This window comes from Pinus tabuliformis, chromosome 2_1 (assembly GCF_031772625.1).
Source record: "Pinus tabuliformis cultivar Carrire ecotype Pingquan chromosome 2_1, CPIR1, whole genome shotgun sequence".
Lineage (NCBI taxonomy): Eukaryota > Viridiplantae > Streptophyta > Pinopsida > Pinales > Pinaceae > Pinus > Pinus tabuliformis.
The window spans coordinates 84,357,499-84,380,441 of NC_142299.1; positions in this window are offsets into that span (position 1 = coordinate 84,357,499).

The following is a 22,943-nucleotide window of genomic DNA, read 5'->3' on the forward strand; positions in this document are numbered from 1 at the left end:
TGCATAATTTAATTGACTAATGATATTTTGCAGATTGAAGCAAAGTGAAGGAACACAGAGGCATCAGAGTTGCATCAGTAAATGAAAGATAGAGACTACAATAGAAGATTGTAGGGGGAACTTTTGAGGTTCCTAGGAGATTGTAGCAGTTCTAGAAAAGGCTTGGAGTAGACAGGAGCAGATGATTCCTTGAAGAAAAGTGAGAGAAAGATTGATTAGTACAAGTTCTGAAGGAAGGAGGACTTGGAGACCAAACAGAGGACAATCCATTCAAAGTGCAAAAGAATGGGAGAACAAGATCATACATAGATCTTGGAGGTAAGATAGCGTGTTTTATTTCAAATTGAAATTGAAGGTTGTGGTTGTAGATGAAGCATCTCAGCAAAGGACAACAAGAGAAGCTGTGAGAGGAGAACTAGATGTGTTCTTGAATGCAGAGTAAAGAAAACACTCTGAAGGAAAGGTGGCAGTGAACTTGACGAATCCAACACGAGGTTGGATAGAGAGGACAACTGAAGTGTTCTCAAGAGAGTGTGAGAGATTACAGAAACCTAGAAGGAGAAAAGGTGTTTCTCAAGAGGAGGTTCCAAACAGAGGACCCATGCTTACCAAAATATTGAGTGAGGAGAGCTTAGTGAGGTAAGATTGCAGTGAGGAGGACTAGCTGTTGTAGAGGCTTGTTGTAGATGAGTGTGGAGCTCATGAAGAAAGAGGAGAAGAAGATGACTACTGATAGTCATAGCAGAGATTCAGAGAGAAGCTACAACAGAAGATATGAGAAGAATAACGCCAAAGTAGATGGCAAGAGACTGAGTCAAGAGGAGATTGACAAGGAGTTGGTTGAGATAAGAAAAGAACTTGATGTGTTAACAATGTGGCTAGAAGAGAAGTAGAGACAAGGTTGGGTATTAAGGAAGAAGCCAGTGGAGTGGCATGAGATGCAGAGAAGGCTACAACAAAAGCAAGTAAAGTGGCTGAGGGACAAACTCAAGGAAGTTGAGTTGGAAATGGAAGAGTCCATTTGTGAACCAGAACAAGGAGAAATTCTGGAAGAAAGTGAAGACTACACTGAAGATGAGGAATGGAGATCAAGTGAAGATCTCATGGACTATTGGGATAGTTCAAAATAGCATGAGGAGATGTTGACTGAAGATGAAGAGCTAATGTATAAGTCCATCAAGCCTTGTGTTGTTGAACCTAATAGTTTTGGTGTTCTTGCAGGATGCTTAGGAGAGGATAGACAGTCTTGTGAAGCTGTTGAAAGCATGGAGGAGTATCTTAAAGAAGATGAATGCTCTGAAGTGAAGCTAAATAGAGCTCTTGTGTTAGGATATTCCGACACATAGGAAATAGTTAAGTTCAACTTGGTCTAGTATAGAGTTAGGTATAGAGTTAGGTAAAGTGTGTTTCTTTACCATTGTACATTTTGTAACTTACAATCCGACGGTCACGATATGTAGTGATCCGACGGTTCACTCTCTCCTCCGTATTACCGACACTTGATCCGTGGCTTGACACCCGATTGGTCCATGAGTTCTATTTAAAGCGCATGGAGGGTCATTGTTCGGAAAATCCGTGCATGAGAGAAGCTTATGTAAATTTTCATTCTTTGATTAATAAATTGCCTGAAGTGGCCACGTTGGCTCAGGCCGTGGACTGTTTCCCTCTTTGAGGGTTTTAACCACGTCAAAAATACTGGTGTATTGATTTGAGATCTGGTTGTGAACGGTGTCCTTTTGGTGTTCTTTCTGAGGAACTAACCCTGTAAATTCCTACATGGTATCAGAGCTATTTGAGGGCCGCGTTCGTTGGTGATCCAAATCTGAAGCTGGTAGAACTGCATCCGGCTGTCGTTTCCTAGATCTACTGTTTCTGACTGCTTTCGGGCCAAGAGGACTGCTCTTTTTTGTTCGGAGCATCTATTCCAGTGAGGAACCCCTTTCGTTTCACGCGAAAAGGTTTCCGGTAGCCCTATCTGCGTCATTTTTAAGATCTGGAGGTATACAGTGTTTATCTGCAGTTTACTGTTATTTTCTCTCTGGTTGTTTCGGTTTCTGTTTATTTAGCCTTTTTTATTACCGGATCTATACCTGTCATTTCTGCGTATGCTCTTTGCCCTGCGACTCTGTGCGATCTGGGCAAATCAGAAACAGAAAGGAAGTTTTTTTTTCTCATGCGTATGCTCTTTTCCCTGCACCTTAGTGTGATCTTGGAAAATTAGAAACATTGAGAAAAATATTTAGTTTCCGGCGAAAGCTAACTTCGAGCCGTAAGGTTCGTTTTTCTTTGCATATTCGTGTTGGGTTTTGTGTTTTTGTTTTGTAGGAAAAAAGAGCTTTTTCAAGGCAAGCACGCAACCCAAGGCCCCCCCGTCTCTCTCTCTCTCTCTCTCTCTCTCTCTCTCTCAAATTTTTTGTATAGCTCAATTGGTTCAAAGTTATTTTAAGAGAGTAGAGGTCTTGGGTTCAAATCTCCATTTTGTGGGGGCGTTTTTTTTCATTCCCGCACATTCGCGCACTTTGCCGGCAACTTCAACAAATTTTTTTCAAAAAGCCATAACTTCTTCATCCGGAAACCTTTTTCAGAGCCGTTTTTTTTATAAAACAGCCTAATTTTTCGATATCTATCCATTGGAACACTTACTTTCAACATCTTCAGCTTCAATTTTTTTTTAAATGGAAAGTCCATGCCAAGTCATTCTTGACAGCACTAACTACTTCCAATGGATATCCTACATGGAATATTTACTTAGAAGTAAAGGTCTCTACAGAATAGCCACAGGCCAAGAGAAGAAACCAAAAGATGAAGACAAGGCTGCAAAATAGGAAAATAGACAAGATCAAGCACGTGGTTTGATAGGGATGTCTATTTCTCCTGATCTTAGATTCCATATTGCAGAACTTGATACTCCTCATGAAGCATTGGAACAAATCACTAAAGTTTTTGGGATTAAAAATGAAATTAGAGCCCATCAACTTGAAAATGAGTTGCTTACATTGGATCCTAATAATTTTTCTTGCATTGAAGATTTCTTGTCCAAATTCAAGACCCTTAGATATCTCTTGGAAGGTGTTAAGGTTAAGAAAGAAGATAGTAACCTTATTTATTCCATCCTTACTAAGTTGGGACCAGCCTACTCTGTATTTGTTTCCACCTTCCATTCTACAAGGGAAGCTTTCATAAGGAAAAGACTACAAGGCCCCTTCCTTTGACTCTTTTTGTGATTCTTTAATAAGAGAACAATAAAAACTCTTACACCTTGGTCTTCTTAATCTTGGAAACTCTTCCAAGAAAGCGTTAGCCGCCCAGCAGCAACCAAATTCAAAGAATCCTAAGAAGTCATATCCTAAAAAGAATGGTCCTAAACCAAACAAGGGTCCTAAGCAAACTCAGCCTCAAAATGAAAGATCATTTCAGCAAAATGATAAGACCAATAAAAACAAATGGAAGAAGACTGATAGACATTGTAACTTTTGTAATTGAGATGGCCACTTAGAATCTAAATGCTTTAAGAAGATGGAAGCCTTGGAAGCCGCAATGAAGAAACATAACATCCATGTGGAGCATTCTTCAACTTCATCTTCAGGAATGGCACTTTCTGCATGTCATTGTCAATCATCTCAGTCTGGTTATGCATTAAATGTATCTTCTTCTTCTCATTCTCATGAGTGGCTCATTGATTTTGGAGCCTCTTATCACATGGCCAAAAACAAAGCCATGTTTTCTTCTTTAAATGATTGTAACACTAAAAATATATATGTTGGTGATGATAGATCTCTTAATGTTGTAGGGACTGGAACTGTTCATCTAGACAATGGTCAGTTTAATGATGTATTATGTGTTCCAACCTTATCCTGCAACCTTCTATCTGTATATCAGATAACTCATTCAGGTGAAGGTAAAATTGTTGAATTTTCACCTCATGATGTTGTAATCAAGGATCTAAGAGATCCTAAACAGATTCTAGCTACTGGTATTGCTGATGATTCCACAAGGTTGTATAAGTTTCACAACTTTAGGTCATCAAATCTTCCCTCAGTATTTGTTGCTCATAATGATGAAGTGAGCAAACTTTGGCATGAGCGATTTGGTCACTTAAACTATCGCTCCCTTCAGCATCTATGTAAAGAAAATATGGTGACAGGTCTTCCTATGGTATCTTGCAGAGATGGTGTTTGTTCCGGATGTGTACTCGGAAAACATCATCGGGACAGTTTTGAAAAACGTGCCTCTTGGCACGCCTCAGCCCCTTTACAGCTTGTGCACAGTGATTTATGTGGTCCACTTCCTATTGCTTCATTCTCTGGCTGCAAGTATTTCTTAACTTTCATTGATGATTTCTCCAGACGCACTTGGGTATACTTCTTAAAACTCAAGAGTGAAGTATTTAACACATTTTTGGCCTTCAAAGCCTTTGTTGAAAAACAATCTGGACATCAAATTCTTAAGCTAAGAACTGATAATGGTGGAGAATATGTTAAAAACACATTCATCAACTTTTGCACCGAAAATGGAATTCAAATGCAACATATTGTTCCATACACTCCACAACAAAATGGTGTAGCTGAAAGGAAAAATCGCACCTTAAAGGAAATGGCTAATTGTATGCTGCAATCTAAAGGACTCAGTCTTAGTTTTTGGGCCGAAGCAATTAATTGTGCAAATTATATAATCAATCGCACTCCTACTAAGGTTCTAAAGAATATCACTCCAGAAGAAGCTTGGAGTTCCATTAAACCAGATGTAAGTCACTTTCGTGTTTTTGGAAGTGAAGCATGGGCCCATATTCCAGATGAAAAGCATAAAGCTTTAGAACCTAAGAGTGAGAAATGTACTTTTGTTGGATATTCTGAAGATGTAAAAGGTTATAGACTTATTCCATTTAAGTCCAAAAATGTTATCATTAGAAGAGATGTAAAATTTGATGAAAATAAATCGGCCTGCGAGCCTAGTCCGGCGGATGTGCCACCTCTTCCTATCTCTTCTACTTTTGAAAACATTTCTTCTTCAGATGATGAAAGTGAGGATGACAATCCTCCCCCACCTTCTCAGGATCCTCAACTTCCAAGATGGGTCCGTGCTACTCGGGATGCAGCAGGTGATCTTGCCGGTGATCCTACAGATCAGCGACGTACACGTTCTCAGTTTGAAAGAGCCTCTTCTTTACTGGCTCAAGCTCCAGTAAATCATGATCCTGACACTTTTGCAGAAGCTTCAGGCCATCCACATTGGGAAGCAACTATGAATGAAGAATATCATTCATTGTTGGCAAATGATACATGGGATCTTGTTCCTCTACCAAAGGGACGCAAACTTGTTAGATGTAAATGGGTTTACAGAACCAAGTATGGACCAGATGGGAAAGTTGATAAACATAAAGCTCGTCTTGTTGCTAAGGGCTTTTCACAGGTTGAAGGCATTGACTACACTGAAACCTTCTCCCCTGTTGCCAAAATGAACTCTATCCGCCTTGTTCTTTCCCTTGCTGCCTCTTTAAAATGGGAAGTCCATCAGATGGATGTTAAATCTGCCTTCTTGCATGGGGACTTGCATGAAGAAATCTATATGGAACAACCCATTGGCTTCATCCAAACAGACCCCAGCCTTGTATGTCGACTTAAGAAATCTCTTTATGGTCTCAAGCAAGCTCCTCGGGCTTGGTATGCCAAAATGGATAGCTTTCTTTTAGAATCTGGCTTTTCTAGGTGTTATTCTGACAATACTGTCTACACCAAGAAAGTGGGCAACTCTCTTATCATCCTTGTTCTTTATGTTGATGATCTTATTCTTACTGGTAGTGATCCCAACCTTATAAACCATGTGAAGTCTAGCCTTAAAAATAAATTTGAAATGACAGACTTAGGACACTTACACTATTTTCTCGGTCTTCAAGTCTTGCAATCCAAGGAGGGTATTTCCCTTTACCAGTCCAAGTATGCTTGTGATATTCTTCGTCATTTTCACATGGAAGACTGTAAGCCAGCCCCTTCTCCCTTTCAGTCTGGAGTCAAACTTTCAGTCTCTTGTACTTCTCCTGAAGTTGATGCTACCTTATACCGTCAACTTGTAGGAAAACTCTTGTATTTAACCCATACTCGTCCTGACCTTTCCTTTGCTGTTGGCCTTGTTGCTCGTTTTATGCAAAACCCCCGTGAAAGTCATTGGAAAGCAGCTAAAAGAATACTTCGTTATGTTCGAGGTACAGTACAGTTTGGGATTCATTACAGTGCCACAGCAGCTCCTCTATTAGTTGGTTTCACTGATTCTGATTGGGCTGGTGACCCTGATGATCGGAAGTCTACTGCCGGTTATGTCTTCACTCTTGGTTCAGGACCTATTACATGGGCTTGTAAGAAACAGGCTGCCATTTCTCTTTCGTCAGCAGAAGTAGAGTATCGTGGTGCCGTGGAAGCTAGTAAGGAAGCCTTGTGGCTTCGTCAGATCCTATCAGAGTTTGGCTTTGAGCAACAACATCCAACCACACTTTGGTGTGATAATCAAAGTGCCATTCAGCTATGCAAAGATCCAGTCCAGCATCAGCGCAGCAAACACATTGAACTACACATGCACTTCATCAGAAAGCTCATTCATGACCATGTTCTTGAAGTGCAATATTGTTCAACAGATGATCAAGTTGCAGACATCTTCACAAAGGCTCTCACAGAGGCGAAGTTCACTAAACTTCGATATATGCTTGGAGTTCAGGAAGTTGTCACTAAGGGGGGATAGGCTCTAGTGCCTCCTTCCTTCTCCTATTGTGTCATATTTGTAAATCCTTCAATCCTATCCCAAGTTGTTATTAAGGGGGGATGTTAGGATATTCCGACACATAGGAAGTAGTTAAGTTCAACTTGGTCTAGTATAGAGTTAGGTAAAGTGTGTTTCTTTACCATTGTACATTTTGTTACTTACAATCCGACGGTCACGATATGTAGTGATCCGACGGTTCACTCTCTCCTCGGTATTACCGACACTTGATCCGTGGCTTGACACCCGATTGGTCCATGAGTTCTATTTAAAGCGCATGGAGGGTCATTGTTCGGAAAATCCGTGCATGAGAGAAGCTTATGTAAATTTTCATTCTTTGATTAATAAATTGCCTGAAGTGGCCACGTTGGCTCAGGCCGTGGACTGTTTCCCTCTTTGAGGGTTTTAACCAAGTCAAAAATACTGGTGTATTGATTTGAGATCTGGTTGTGAGCGGTGTCCTTTTGGTGTTCTTTCTGAGGAACTAACCCTGTAAATTCCTACATCTTGAACTAAAGTATGAGGAGCAATGTGTTCTAGGGGATAAAAGGTAATCTAGAGAAGTTTATGATGAAGAATACCTCTCAAATGAGGAAAGTATTGAGTTGTTACAACAGAAAGAACTCATTGAAAAAGTAATAGTTGGAGCTCTTACAAGACAAGAACCATTCCTTGTGAAGGAAGGAGATGAAGTTGAGCCTGAGGAGCTGAATCACGTAGAAGATTCAGAGTAGCAAGGAAATGTGATGATTGAAGAGTCGAGTAAGACTGCCAGGTCTTATGATTTTAAAATTAATAATTTGTGGATGATTGCAGGTAAATCACAGGAGGATGAAAAAACTTTAGTGTTCGTCAGAGAGAAGGAGCAGAATCTGAAATCTTTTCAGATCAAGACTGAGATGGCAAGATCTTAGAACCAGAAGGAGACAGAAGAGTCACCTGGGAGTAGGCAGCAGAATGTTAGGGTTGTCATAGAGGAAGAAGATGGCAGTCTTACTCTAATGAAGACTGAAGAAATGTTGTCCCAAATAAATGATCCAATGAATGTCATTGGGGAAGGATAGAGATTGTTTGAAGGTGATATGGGGGTTCTTAAATAACAAGAGGGTAAGGATGAAAGGGAGGTAGTAAGAATCAAACAATTTCAAAAAATATTTAACCAATAGTAGGCTAAGGAAGAAGAAGTTCACTACTGTGAACAAAAGCAAGGAGGCAACATTGAAACAAATGATGTCAAGGAGAGGCTAATTAATAGTCTCATGAATCCTACTGAGAATTCGAAACAACATATTGATGTGCTGACAGAAGCGGAGAGAACAGAGCCGCAAGCTGAATTGTTGCCAAGGAGAGAAGAGGCACCAAGGCATTATGTTTCATACTTTAATAATTGGTTTGTGAATGCAGATTTTGTTGCAAATGTTGAGGAAGATTTGATGCAAGAAGAAGAAGCCATGGAAGAGAAAAGCATGAAGATGCATAATTTGGAGGAAAGCAACAATAATCTGAAGACCAAAGAAAGAGAAGATGTGTACCAGACCAAAGATTTTCTGGACTTGGAGATAGAAGAACTATGGAAGCTAATGATGAAGCATCTTAGATGGAGGAAGATGATGACAGAAGGAGTGATCAATCAGAAGGAGAATCTGATTGAGAAGGGAAGAAAAGAAAGGAGAATGAAATAGAAGACAACAAACATGCGGCAGTAGCAAAGGTGCAGAGCTTTTGGACACCTACAAACTGAAGTTTGGGACCCTGGAGGTTTCCTATTACCATATGGTAACACATGATCAGGAGATCATGAATGTTTTCAAGCTTGGGAGTCTGATGTAGGAGCATTCAGCCCAAGAAAATCAATGTAATTCAGTAGACATAGGGGGTCTTGGGTTTTCAAGAAAATAGGTTCCTGAGTAGGAAATAATGTAAATATTTAGGCTTTGAGTGATTAGAATAGACAGTGATTATTCATGGTGAGGTGTTGTAACTGTTCCCAAAATAAAGGAGAGCGGGAGTGAAATTAGGGGTCAGTTGAGAGTTCAAGAGTCAGTTAAGTAACTGATGCCAGATGTATAAATTTTGAGCCTCTAAGCAAGAAAGTAGATAGGGAGGAGACCATTAGAAATAGAGGAGAGCCTTAGAGTCCTATAGAGAGACTCTCCGAGAGGAGCATGAGGGAGGACTGAATGTAAATCAGGCCGAAGTCAATTGTATCTGTGCATTATTAATAAAATGAGTAGTTGAATTACTATGACTGTGTATTTCCTTTTATGCGTTGAGTGATCCATAAAAGTACATTGATGATATTCTGTGTGAGTCTAACAGATGTATGTGCAGGTTAAATAAGAGCACAGACAAAACTAAGGAATATAGAGGAGGAGACGGTGTCAACAGAGTAGAAGACTCTGAGAGAAAGAGCACATAGGAGATTGTGTGGATTCCTATTGAAGAATTGAGGAATCAAGAGGAGAACTGGTTCGTTATACCAGTGGAGAAATTAAGGACTATTCTAGAGGAACAGTCAGGAGAGTTGGGTCGAGGAAGAGTCCAAGCGGAATACAGAGGAGAGAACAAGACAGAGGATCGTGGAGAGTCCTTGAAACCATTTAAAGAACCAAAGTAATGTTGGATTAATCGTGATCAAAGAACTCACGAAGTGAAGCTTAGGAGAGAGTTGCACAGTGGAACAGCGAAAGGACGAGGACCATTGGAGAAACCCAGAACCATAGCCGAAGTAAAGAAATAGTGTAAAACTCAAGTGAATAGAAGAGTGGAGAAGTAAGGCGTCAGTACACAAGAGCCATTGGATCTGGAAGATCGACAGATGGGATTAAATTGCAAGGGAGCATTGCAACTTATCCCCAGTGCGGACGAACCAGCCAAAAGGAATAGTGAAGTGCAATGTAGCACTGACTGTTGGATCGAATGCATAGATCAATGGTGTAGGGTTCATCGCTATGTTTCATCTGAGAGGAATGAGCTTTGGGCCATAGGGATGTGTGACGTGCAAAGTCCGATGCGATCAGTGATCGCATCGCAAATGTTCTATAGGAGAGGTGAAAGACCCTTGGCATAGCGAAGTGCAACATGTGATATGGAGCAGACCCCATAAGGGAATGAATGTGGGCATGATGTTGTTTGAAGTCCGAAGTGGAGCGGACTCGACAGAATATTAACGCAGTTTATATTACAATGGAATTCGATATGTTAATTGCATCGGCAGATGTGAAAGGGTGAATTTTAAAGAGCCTGTGGAACTCCCGAATCCTGGTTGTGATAAAGTGAAGTCTCGAGAAAAGTGTGAAGGTGGAGGAAAAGCCAAAAGGATAGTTTATGAAGGATTTCCATTATAAGCAGTTTATAATGAAATAAAGCTCGATAGATGGGGTTGTGAATTATTCCAAAGGATCAAGGCATAAAGAGTGGGGCTATATATATGTGTGTGTGTGTGTGTGTGTGTGTGTGTGTGTGTTTGTGTGTGTGTGTGTGTGTGTGTGTGTGTGTGTGTGTGTGTGTGTGTGTGTGTGTGTGTGTGTGTGTGTGTGTGTGTGTGTGTTTGTGTGTGTGTGTGTGTGTGTGTGTGTGTGTGCAGTATAAAGTTAACAAGGATTAACAGAAGGGTTGTAAAGAGCACCGACATGAGAGGTGCACAAAGTTTCGATGCGAAGAGGAATTAATAAAAGGGTGAAGTGTGGATTATTGTTTCCGAGAGTTAGAAAAAAGGGTCGTGATCCTTAGTCAAGGGAGGATTGTTGACCCACCAGAGAGAAAGGAAGGGTTAACAACCAAAGAACACTAAGAGGACGAAGCATGTTGAGCTTCGAAAGGGGAGATTGGTGAGAAAGCATCGGAAATTTGGTGAACCGGATTTCTATCTGCATCAAAGCTGTTCGAATTCATATATTACTAGGCACATAGAGCCTTACATAAACATTTTCTGTATATCCTCTAGCATTCACATCACCACTCTTCTTTTGTAATGGAACCAATTACATGTAAGAAAAGCATCCGTATTCTCTTAGCAAGTCATTCATTACATTGTATTGACTGTGCGTTTTCTTGACGTTTCACGCTGATAATGTGCTTTTGTTTCTGTTTAGTTGTGGTGCATCCATTTTTAGAACAATCATGTATGCACCAATATTTTCCATGGCACAACTACCTCTAGCTATCATCAGTACTCCTTCCATTGGAGTTATGTTTGGTTATCATTTATGGTTCGATTCCATGAATAGCATGGGCCACTGCAACTTCAAGTTTCTCCCCTAGTGGGAATTTAAGATTTTTTTCGGTCCTCAAATACTTCATGTACACACCCTCATAAGTAATTCATGGGTTATGTATATACTATGATATATGAAAAGGATGGTGAGTTGTGCAGTATGCCTTTGAAATTTCTCCAAAGATGATTGGTTAGCTTCTATTTCACTTTGCTTCTTTTTTTTTCTTTCGATATTAAAATAAATAAATTGGTTTTTCATATTTCACTCTCTTTATCATGCTCAAATGCACATTAACTTCAGTCTTTTCATGCCAATATATGACTATCTTTATTGAACAATAGAAAAATCTTCAGATATTCTCTATGAGACTGCATGTGAAGGTAAATATTTGTCACACGGTTTCAATTAATTAAAAATGGTTCAATGGCTCAACATTTATCTATGTCACACAACATAAATTGATTATGAAATTTGGAACCATGTACTATATATTTTATGGTGATTAATCAACAACAAAAAATAATTTGAACAAGGAAAAAAGAGAGAGATGATTTCATATGCCTAACACATTTAACAAACCTGTCGTCGGTCTTGCATTTGCATTTCAGTTTTGCCTCATCTACTACAAAACCACACTCTTCCAAATTCTAGATTGAGATGTTGTGGCCTATCAACATGGCAATCATGTTGGTTTTATGGACTTTTGGAAGAACATTCACAACAAAAAAGAATCAGCTAGATTAATTGCATATACAAACATGGGTGATTCCACGATACACTTTTTAGGTGATGCACACACCTTTATGATATATGTGGATTTAATAAATTCATTTGATAATTTTATATTATAAAAGTAAACTTTTTGTATACAAAATTTATGTCAATTTAAATGTGCCTAAGCTTGGATCCATGAGAGTTTTAATGTAGACTTTCATATCTATATCTATATATATATATATATATATATATATATATATATATATATATATATTAAAAAATATCAAGGGCGGGCAATCATAATCATAATCAATATAATCTAAACTAAATTATATATTATATGACCCAGAACATTTTAAAGCACATAATATATACATATATAACAAGAATTGTTGTAGTTTATAGCTGAGTATGAATTGAAACCTAAACATCATATGAAACGAAAAGGTTTGTATTTTTTGGTTTGAAATTGGTTCATACAACTTTCTACTAGATTGTGAATTTTTTATTGGTTTAAATTTTTGAAATATAAATAGATTTAGCTTCTTAAACATTTTGGAAATTTTTTATTGTTTATATGTTTTTTAATATATAAATGCTTTTTTTTTTCAAAAAGATCTGAAACATTAATAATATGAGTTACAAGATTCAAACTTATCACTCAAAAAACAATTTCACTAAGTTTCAAACAAATGTCATATATTGAAAAAGTTAAAAACTTATTAATGAAACTAAAATCAATCTAAAATATGTATTAAAAAAACTAAAAACAAATTGACAAGACTCCAGAATGTATAACAATCAATGTACTAACTTGATATACTTATTGATTTTGCGAAGCATTAAGCTAACTGATTTTGGGAAACATTATGCTAAAAACAATGTTCGGTCAGCCAAAAATACTTGCAATCAATATATCATTAAAATTACACAAGATATACATATTCCAGAATGTATAGTAATCAATGTACTAAGGTGATATGCTTATTGATTGTGCCAAACATTATCCTAACAACAATATTTATCAACATAAATATACATGCAGTCAATACACTATTGAAATTAGACAATATATGTTATGGGAGAGAAACTTTACAAGTGTTTATTTAATTTGAAATTGTAATTGCTTATAAAAAAATATGAATATATTTTTAACCGCTAGACAATATATTAAAATTATACTCAATTTTATGACAATTTTGGTTTTCATTTAATATTTCAAGTAATTAACATTTGATTACCTTTCTTCCTTTGTAAAAATAAATACATGTTTTAATGTTTCAATCCTCAAACTTCAAAATGTTATGATGTTGAAATCCTAAAAATATTGATTTCAATTATCAAATTACCTTGTTTTGGATATACTTTATAAATAAATAAACTCTATTTAAGAATATTTAAAATGCATCAAATCTATATAATTAATAAATAATTGAATATTTCGAAATAGGTTTTTTTTATATAATAAAATTATTACCTTTAAAAAATTCTAGTTAAATCTTGAATATTACAATTTACGATTTTATATTATCTATGCCTCATATAATGTGTTTTAATTAGAGTATTTTAATTTCATATTTAACATAAATAAACTCTATATAATTAACCAATATTAATAAATAACCTCAATTTAATAAATAAATATTTTGGAATGTTTCTTTATTGTATTAAAAAAATAATATATTAAAAACGCTTTACTTAAATTTTGAAAATACAACTTAAAATCTATAACTATTTTAGAATAGGATATTTAAAATTTTAATTTAATAATTACAGTAATTGAAAAAGATTTAGTTTTAACCGAGTATTAATAAAATATTTATCAAAATATGTTTGTTTTTTTTATAATTTAGTTTCCAAAATTAATTCTTAATTTAATAATTACAATAGATGAAAGAGATTTAATTTTTATTGAATATTCATAAAATATTTACTTCAATATGTTTAATCTTTATTGAATATTAATAAAATATTTACCCAAATATGTTTGTGTATTTATAATTAAGTGTCCAAAATTTATTTTTAATTTAATGATTATAGTAGTTGAAATAAATTTAATCTTTATTGAATATTCATAAAAAAATTACTTCAGTATGTTTGTTTATTTTATAATTTAGTCTCCAATATTTGAATATATTTATCAATAACTAAAGGTGGATAGTAGGAATTTAAACTTTATGAAATATTATAAAATATTCTTAATAGTAGTTAACAAATCAAAGATTGAGATTTTTCTTAACATTAAATTTCTCTTGATCATGACCAACTGTGGTCGACCATGGTCAATCATGGTTGACCATGGTCAACCATGTTTTATAGAATCAATCATGGTGAACCATGGTCAATCATAGTCAAGCATGGTCCAATGACACATTGTGACAAAGATTGTCTCAATATGAAAATCAACCATGGTCCAACATCACATTGTGACAAAGATTGTTTCAATATGAAAATAAATTATGGTAAAACATAGTCAACCATGGTCCAATGTCCATTGTGAGAAGGATTGTCTGAATATGAAAATCAACCATGGTCAACCATGTTTATTTTAGGGTTTATAATATTTATCTTAAGGTTTGTATACTTTCGGTTTATAAGATTGATTCCTTAGGTTTGATATTATTCCCATGGGTGTAGAAAATCTGTGATAGGTTAACCCGATAATGCAATATAAATCAAAGCAGAATACTATAACCTACTTCTACTATCAATTTGCAGAAGCTTAAAGATTGAGCTGAACAATATAACCAGAAGAAGAATAAACAATGGCACAATACACATGAAAATACTTTGGGAAAGCCTCAGCTAAAAACCCCACACTATTGTATTATAATACATGGTGGAAATACATAGGAATTACACAAAGCCTTAGCTCTCACAGCTAGCGAGCTCTCAGTACAATCCTCACAGATGCTCATAGGAAATCTTGGCTTCTCTTTAGCCTTTCTCTCTGCCCTCCAAGCTCCTATTTCCTTGCACTGTTCCTTGTGGATGATTATCCTATTACCAAGTGGAAAACCAATCCTTCAAAACTGCGCAATCCTCAAGGATAAATCCTTGACTGCATGCATGAGTTTTCTCGATGAGAAAACACATGCAATTGATAGTACATTGTCCTTAAACATTAAGCTCAACTGGGTATTTCTCAGAATAGACATGCATGAGTTTCTGAGGAGGGAATCTTCAGTTAATTGGAGTAGCACTAGTTGAGTGCATTAATGCATCAACTGACTGTTAACTTGCTATTAGTTCCTCAAACAGTTTGGAACTAATTTAATTGGACTTAACTTAGTAAACTAAGTTAACTAATTACAACTCAAATATAACTCCATCTTATCTCCTTAATTTAAGGGATAACTCTTGCATGACTTCAAAAAGACTTCTAACTTGAATTTATCCAACTAATTAATTTAAAATAAATTAATTAATTATTTCCAAGTAGTTGTTAAGACTAAATTCGATTTTAATTCACAATTTAATTCAAGGACAAATTAAATTGGAATATTCTTGTTGCCTTATTTCAACACTCCCTCCCAATAAGAAAGGGATTATCTGCCACCCCGATCCTATCTCTATGGAACTTGAATTTACACTTTGACAATGCCTTTGTCAAAATGTCAGCATCTTGCTCCTCTATCAAAATATACTACAACAACATGATCTTTCTCACTATACAGTCTCTGAGATGATGATATTGGATGTCGATGTGCTTGGACCTATCATGAAATACTAGATTCTCAGAGAGTTTGATACAACTATGATTATCACAATAGATCATAGTTGGATCCATCCTCCGATCAAACAAGCCAACTAGGATTTTTCGCATCCAAATGGCCTCACATGCTGCATGAGTTACAGCCATGTATTTTGACTCTATTGAGCTAAGTGCAACTGACCTCTATTTCATGTTGTACCAAGAAACTACCGCTGACCGAAGGTTGAAAATCCCTCCTGATGTGCTCTTCCGATCTGATGGACTCCTTGCCCAATTTGCATCAGTGAAGCCCTGTAGCTTCACTCCCTCTATCCGTCTGTACCATAATCCATACTAAGATGTGCCTCTGAGGTATCTCAATACATTCTTTTCAACCTTCCAAAACATCTTGGTAGGCTGAACCATCGCTTGACTCAGTTGGTTCACTACATATCACAAATCTGGTCGTGTGTTCACTAAGTACATCAGTGAACCCACAAGATCCCTGTACATAGTAGCCTCTACCACTTCTCTTGAAGTAGCAACCTCCTTCCTCCAATTACCTGCTATAGGATTTTGCATGGGCTTGCACTTTTCCATGTGGAATATCTTGAGTATCTCATTGGCATACTTGCCCTGAGACACAAAAAACTCCCCATCCTTCTGCCACGCTTCCATGCCAAGGAAGTAATGCAGGAGACCCCTTGTCTTTCATCTCGAATTCTCTTTCAAGTTCCTCCTTGCAAAACATGATCAACTAATCATCACCAGTCAATATGAGATCATCAACATAAAGTACGATGATTAACAACTTACCTTTCACCACGATGTGGTACGAGTTCGCATCCGATTTATTCTTTATGAAGCCCAGCCCAATGAATTAGTTGTCTATCCTAGTGTACTAAGAACGAGGTGCTTGCTTCAGCCCGTACAACACTCTCTTGAGTCGGCACAGATGCGACTCATGATCGAAGGTCTCAAAACCTTTCAACTACTCTATGTACACCTCTTCCTCAATCTGGCCATTGAGGAATGCAGTCTTCACATCCATCTCATGGATCTTCCAACCCATCTGTGATGATAGTGCCAACATAGATCTGATATATGAGTACCTTGCGATAGGAGCAAAAGTCTCATCATAGTCAATCCCCTCGACCTGTGAAATTCTAGGGGAAAAAAATATTGCCTGATGCTTCTCCACACTACCATGAGCAACTTACTTTACCTTGTAAAGCCAACGGGAACTCACAACGAACTTGTTCTCTGGTCTCGGAACCACGTCCTAAACATTGTTACGAACTATGGAGTCATACTCCTCCACCATAACATAAACCCAAATCGGCTGTTGCATTGCTTCCTCAAAGGAAGATGGCTTGGTCTCAACACATTCCCTAGAAAGGGCCATGTATCCAGTGTACTTATCAGGTTACCTCCTCTGTCTGCACTGAGAAGATGGTGCTCCCACATTCTCTCCCGCATCCTCCAAAAATCTGTCAACTTCTCTTGTGTGCTTCTGTCCATCTTTGGAAGACTCTGCTTGAGTGGATGTCTCCACTCCTGGAACCTCTGCATGTGGCTGCTCCACATCAGTCTGAGGCTCCTTGTCCTTAGGAACCAATAGTTCCTCCATAACCTGTAGTTGGAGCTCCCTCTCAAGGGAAACTCACATGGCCTTTTGCTCATCAAACTTGAGATCTCTGCGAACCACTATGCTCCGACTGGTAGGCAAGTACACCTGATAGTTGTGAGGTGTATCAGTGTACCCCATAAATATCCCCAACTTTGTTGTCGGCTCAAGCTTCTTTCATGCATCCTTTGTCACATGGCAATAAACTGATGAGCCAAAAATCCTGAAGTGAACCACATCTGGTCTCTTATGGGAGAAAGATTCCCCAGATAGTGTCTTCATCCCAAGTATGTGATGCAGGCTTCTATTCTGCAAATAGACCGTTGTGTTGCATGCCTCAACCCACAAGGGAAGTGGTAGGCCTTGATCTTGCAGCATTGCCCATGCTACCCCTACAATAGTTTTGTTCTTCCTCTCGGTCGCCCCATTCTATTGTGGGTTATGAGGTGTCATCAACTCTCGTTTAATTCCTTTCCGCTACACAGAAGTCCTTAAACTCTTGAGAGACATATTCTCCATCGTTGTTGCTTCTCAAGGCCTTTATCTTCTTCCCCGAGTCTTTCTTGACCAAAGATTTGAACTCACAAAACTTTATGAAGGTTTGGTCTTTCTTCTACATGAAATAAATCCAGCATTTACGAGAATAGTAATCAATGAAAATCACATAATACCTTTGCTTCATTGTTGATTCCATCGAGAATGGTCCACACAAATCAGTATGAACTCACTCTAAGATAGCCTCTGCTCGAATGTCTCGATCATGAAAGGAAGACTTGGTGTACTTTCCCAAGGTACAACCTTTGCATGTGTCAACTTGCTCAAGTTTACTTTTGGGAAGTCCTGTAGATATCTACTACATTATCTTCAAAGCCCCATGATGCAAATGGCCCAACCACCTATGCCACAACTCACCAATGTCTTGGCTTTGCACCAATTCTACTTTCATATTCAATGCTACACAATCATCTACCTCTAGTTTATAGAGATTCTTCACCTGAATCCATATCCTCTTGGTATGACCCATGGCTTTGTGTCTTAAGAATGCCTTTCCATTACTGAAGACAACATCGTAGCCTTTTTCCTCCAACATCGCGACCGATACCAAGTTCTTCTTCAGTCCATGCACAAACATCACATCTGTCAAGGTGAGAGGAGCTACATGCTCCCTCTAGAAAGCAACCGTACCCACTCCTGAAAAACTATACCTTCCGTCATCAACCATCTCTATCTGCATCTTGAGGTCTTTCTCCTCCAAGGCACTGAATAAATTTCTATCACCGGTCTTATGGAATGAGGCTCCACTGTCAATATACTAGACACAACCCATTATCGATGACACCATGCATGAGATGAGGGTAAAGTCCATTTCAAACTAAGAGGCTAATGCCTCACCTTCCGATCCTTCCAAGGATCCCTTCTTGGACTTCTTCGATGGGAAATTAGTCACATAATGTCCCATCTTGTGACAATAAAAGCATCTTACTTTAGACATGTCACCCTTCTTCCCTCCATCAGAAGAATTCGATTTTAAATGGGAAGCCTTACCCTTCCCTTTCCTTGCCTTACTCACTAAGGCCATATTTTCTTCATCATCATTCTTGGATGAAGAACGATCTTGTGTGATCCTCTTGATCTCCTCCTGCATAAGATCCAACCACATTTGTTCCCAATCCGGCAATTTCTCCCTTCCATTCACAGAGTCCTGGTAGCTATTCCAGCTCTTTGGAAGGCCAAGGAGAGCAAGGCTCACCAAATTATCATCAGCAGTAGTTATTTCCACACTGCCAAGCTCATCTCTGCAAGTGGTGAGCTTGTTCAGAAATGTGGAAATAGTATCGCCCTTCTCCATATTGATTCTTCAAAGCTTATCCTTGAGGGCCAATTTCCTCTGGTCGCTACTATTCTACTTGAGGTCCTTCAATGTATTCCACATTGAAAATGGAGTATCCTTCCCATGAAGACTTGAGACAATATGGTATCAAACTCCCTCAAGGATGATTTGTCTCACCTTCGCCACACACTTCTTCCACTCAGCCAACTCTTGTGCATTAGTTGAAGCTGGCTTTGGGATTTCTTGATCAATGAATTCCTTCAAGCCATTGTCTTCTAATACAACCTCCATTCTATCTTTCCATGCTATGTAATTCGAGCTACCTTCCAAGGCATACTCGAGTCTCAAGCCATAGAATGCCATTGTCCAACCTTGAAGTATGATACAAATTCAATATTCACCTACAACCCCGAACTTCAAACTTCGAATTCTCTTCTCAGTACACTGTTCACAACCTCCGATACCATGTAGAAAAATATGTGATAGGTTAACCCAATAATGCAATATAATTCAAAGAAGAATACTATAACATACTCTTAATATCAATTTGTTGAATCTTAAAGATCGAGCTGAACAATATAACCAGAAGAAGAAGAATCAATGGCATAATACACATGAAAATACTTTGGGAAAGCCTCAGTTAAAAACCCCACACTATTGTATTATCATACATGGTGGAAATACATAGGAATTATATAAAGCCTTAGCTCTCACAGCTAGCCAGCTCTTAGTACAATCCTCACAGATGCTCACCGAAAATCTTGGCTTCTCTCCAACCTTCCTCTCTGCCCTCCAAGCTCCTATTTCCTTGCGTTGTTCCTTGTGGATGATTAGCCTATTGCCAAGTGGAAAACCAATCCTTCAAAACTGCACAATCCTCAAGGATAAATCCTTGATTGCATGCATGAGTTTTCTGTATGAGAAAACACATGCAACTGATAGTACACTATCCTTAAACATTAATCTCAACTGGGTCTTTCTCAGAATAGACATGCATGAATTTCTGATGAGGGAATCTTCAGTTAACTGGAGTAGCACTAGTTGAGTGCATTAATGCATCAACTGACTGTTAACTCACTATTAGTTCCTTAAATAGTTTGGAACTAATTTAACTAGACTTAACTCAGTAAACTGAGTTAACTAATTACAACTCAAATATAACTCATCTTATCTCCTTAATTTAAGGGATAACTCTTGCATGACTTCGGAAAGACTTCTAACTTGAATTTCTCCAACTAATTAATTTAAAATAAATTAATTAATTATTTCCAAGTAGCTGTTAAGACTAAATTCGATTTTAATTCACAATTTAATTCAAGGACAAATTAAATTGGAATATTCTTGTTGCCCTATTTCAACATTGGGTTCATAATCCCTTGGGGTTTTAATATTTATCCCTTGGGTTTACAATATCAATCCCTTGGGTTTATTAATCTAAAGGTTCAACCATGGTTGAGCATTGTCCAACGCCACATTGTGACAAAGATTGTATCAATATGAAAATCAACCATGGTCAACCCTATTTATTTAAGGGTTTATAATATTTATCTTAGGGTTTATATAACTTTGGTTTATATTATTCCCATGAGTTTAATATTATTCCCTTGAGATCATAATCCCTTAGGTTTTTAGTTTTAATCCCTTGAGTTTATTATTCCTTTGGGTTTATAATACCAATCATGGTTAACCATCATACAATCATTAGGGGAATTTTGAGGTCTAAAATATGCCTCCTAAGGAAATTATAAAATAATAGTGGACATAATAAAATAATATTAGATTACATCATCAAATTTTAGAGTGAAAAAGGAAAAAAATAAAAATAAAAAATAAAAAAATAAAAACTATTTTTTCAACTCGTATTTTCAACTTATCTTCCTATGGGTTTACTCAAATTTTGAGCATAAACACTTGTTGGATGCAAATTTTAATTCCCCATCCAAGGAGTACCCATGTTTCATACTTTTGATGGACCCTTCTACACGAAAAATTAGAAATACATGAAAAATGTGATTGCAATCATGTTTTTCAATGTATTTCTCATTTTTCGTGTAGCAGGGTCAATCGAAAGTATGCAAAATGGGTACTCATTGGATGAGGAGTTAAATTTTGCATCCAAGGAGTACTCCCACTCAAAATTTAAGTAAAACCATAGGGAAATAAGTTGAAAATACAAGTTGAAAAAGTACTTTTATTATTTCATTATTCTTTAATCTTTTTACTTTTTTACTCGAAAAATGGTGAATCATCCCCCATGGTTGTCATCATCATCTTGAATCTTATTGCTTGTTATAAAGCTTATTTTTTTTGTACATTTTTCTTAGGAGGCCCATTTTAGAACTGAAAATTCCCCTAATGAATGTTGCATTGTAACAAAAATTGTGTCAATATGAAAATCAACCATGGTCAATCATCTTCCAATGTCGCATTGTGACAAATATTGTCTCGATATGAAAATCAATCATGGTCAATCACGGTCAACCATGCTACAACGTCTCAATGTGACAAGGATTGTCTCAATATGAGAACCAACCATAGTCAACCATGTTTATTTTAGGTTTTGTGATGCAGGAGCATCCAATGGCGAGGCGATAGTTGGACATGCTCTCTAAGGCACACTTTAAAAAAATTTACTTTGGTATATCTTATTATTATTTTCTTTCCAAGAAGGCTGTCACAGCCAATGTCAAATTTTTATTTTATTTTTTTAAGTTATGAAGTAGTTTTAGAGTAGTTTAATAACCATAACAGGAAATGCAACTATAAAGTGTAACTACATGTAGTTCCTCAACTGAATGAGGCTACCAACAATATTAAAATACATTCCATAGAAGGAACAGGGGTTGTTGCCCAGAAAAGAGAAAGATAGCAGAGACTATAAACTTTCTAACAACATAATCAAGAAGAAAAGACAGTGATACTTTTTAGGTAACCAGAGACTATATTTTATGATTTATTTTTTGTACTGTGCATAAATGAAATCTATGAATGGAGAAAAAGTGTGAATACTGTGCAAGAATGAAATCTATGAATGGAGGACAAGCATAAGGACTATGCATACACCGAGTAATACGACATTCTCAGAATAAAGCCAAGGTACTTGTAGAACTATCACTAACCATCTTATAATTAAGAACTTGAGTATTTCTTTTATAAATACGCATATAAAACTATTGCATAAGTAACTGTCGAGATAGCATCTCAAAATACCATACAGTTTCCATACATCTACATCACATACAAATCTACAGTTCCAATAGTCCACGAGTTCAGCATTACATACAGAGGAGGGAATCAGTGATCCCCGATAGGCATAAACAAAGAAGGGACGAAATCAAAACCAAACCCTCACCACCAGCATACGAGCCACCTGCACAGCACAAACAGAAGACGACAGTCAGAGGCAACATAACCACTTTCAAACAGAAAATTGAAAAACTAGGAGAAGGGTAAATAGTTACGAGAGGTTACCTGAGCGGACAAGAGGGTTTTGACCAAACCCCAAACCAGCAGCAGAGCCGAGGGGAAACCGACACCGTAAACCCCAACAAAGACCAGAGGAATCTGAGCAACTGCCACAGGGCCACAAAACCCCAGCTGCTCACAAGGAGTGGGGTTGTGAGCGGATGAATTACAGAGAAGAGGAGTAAAATTAGAGAAGAGAATTTACCTTTGAAACGAGCAGGTTTGTCGCCGGAGAGGTCGGGACGAGGACCTGACAATGAAGCCATCAATCCAGGTTAATAGAGGAGCTCCCAAAACCAACAAACAGTGAAAACAAAACCCAATTGACAAAGATACACTTAGATTCTATCTACAGTGAAAATTTCAGACATAGAGGAGCAAGTTACCGCATAACAGAGCCGAGGCACACAACGACGGAGCCTCAAAGTACCAGGAGAGAAGCAGCCACCACAAATGACGGTGGGAAAACATAAAACCACCCATCAATAGAAACCCAAGACTGCAGGCGGAAACAACAAGTGGAATAGGGCCGAGTGCCACCACCATTGCACAGGAAGAGATCCAAACAGTGGATAGAGTAGCAGAGCAACCCAATGGAATAGCATAATAACCGGGAATAGACTCCCAACGGTGGCATAGAGACAA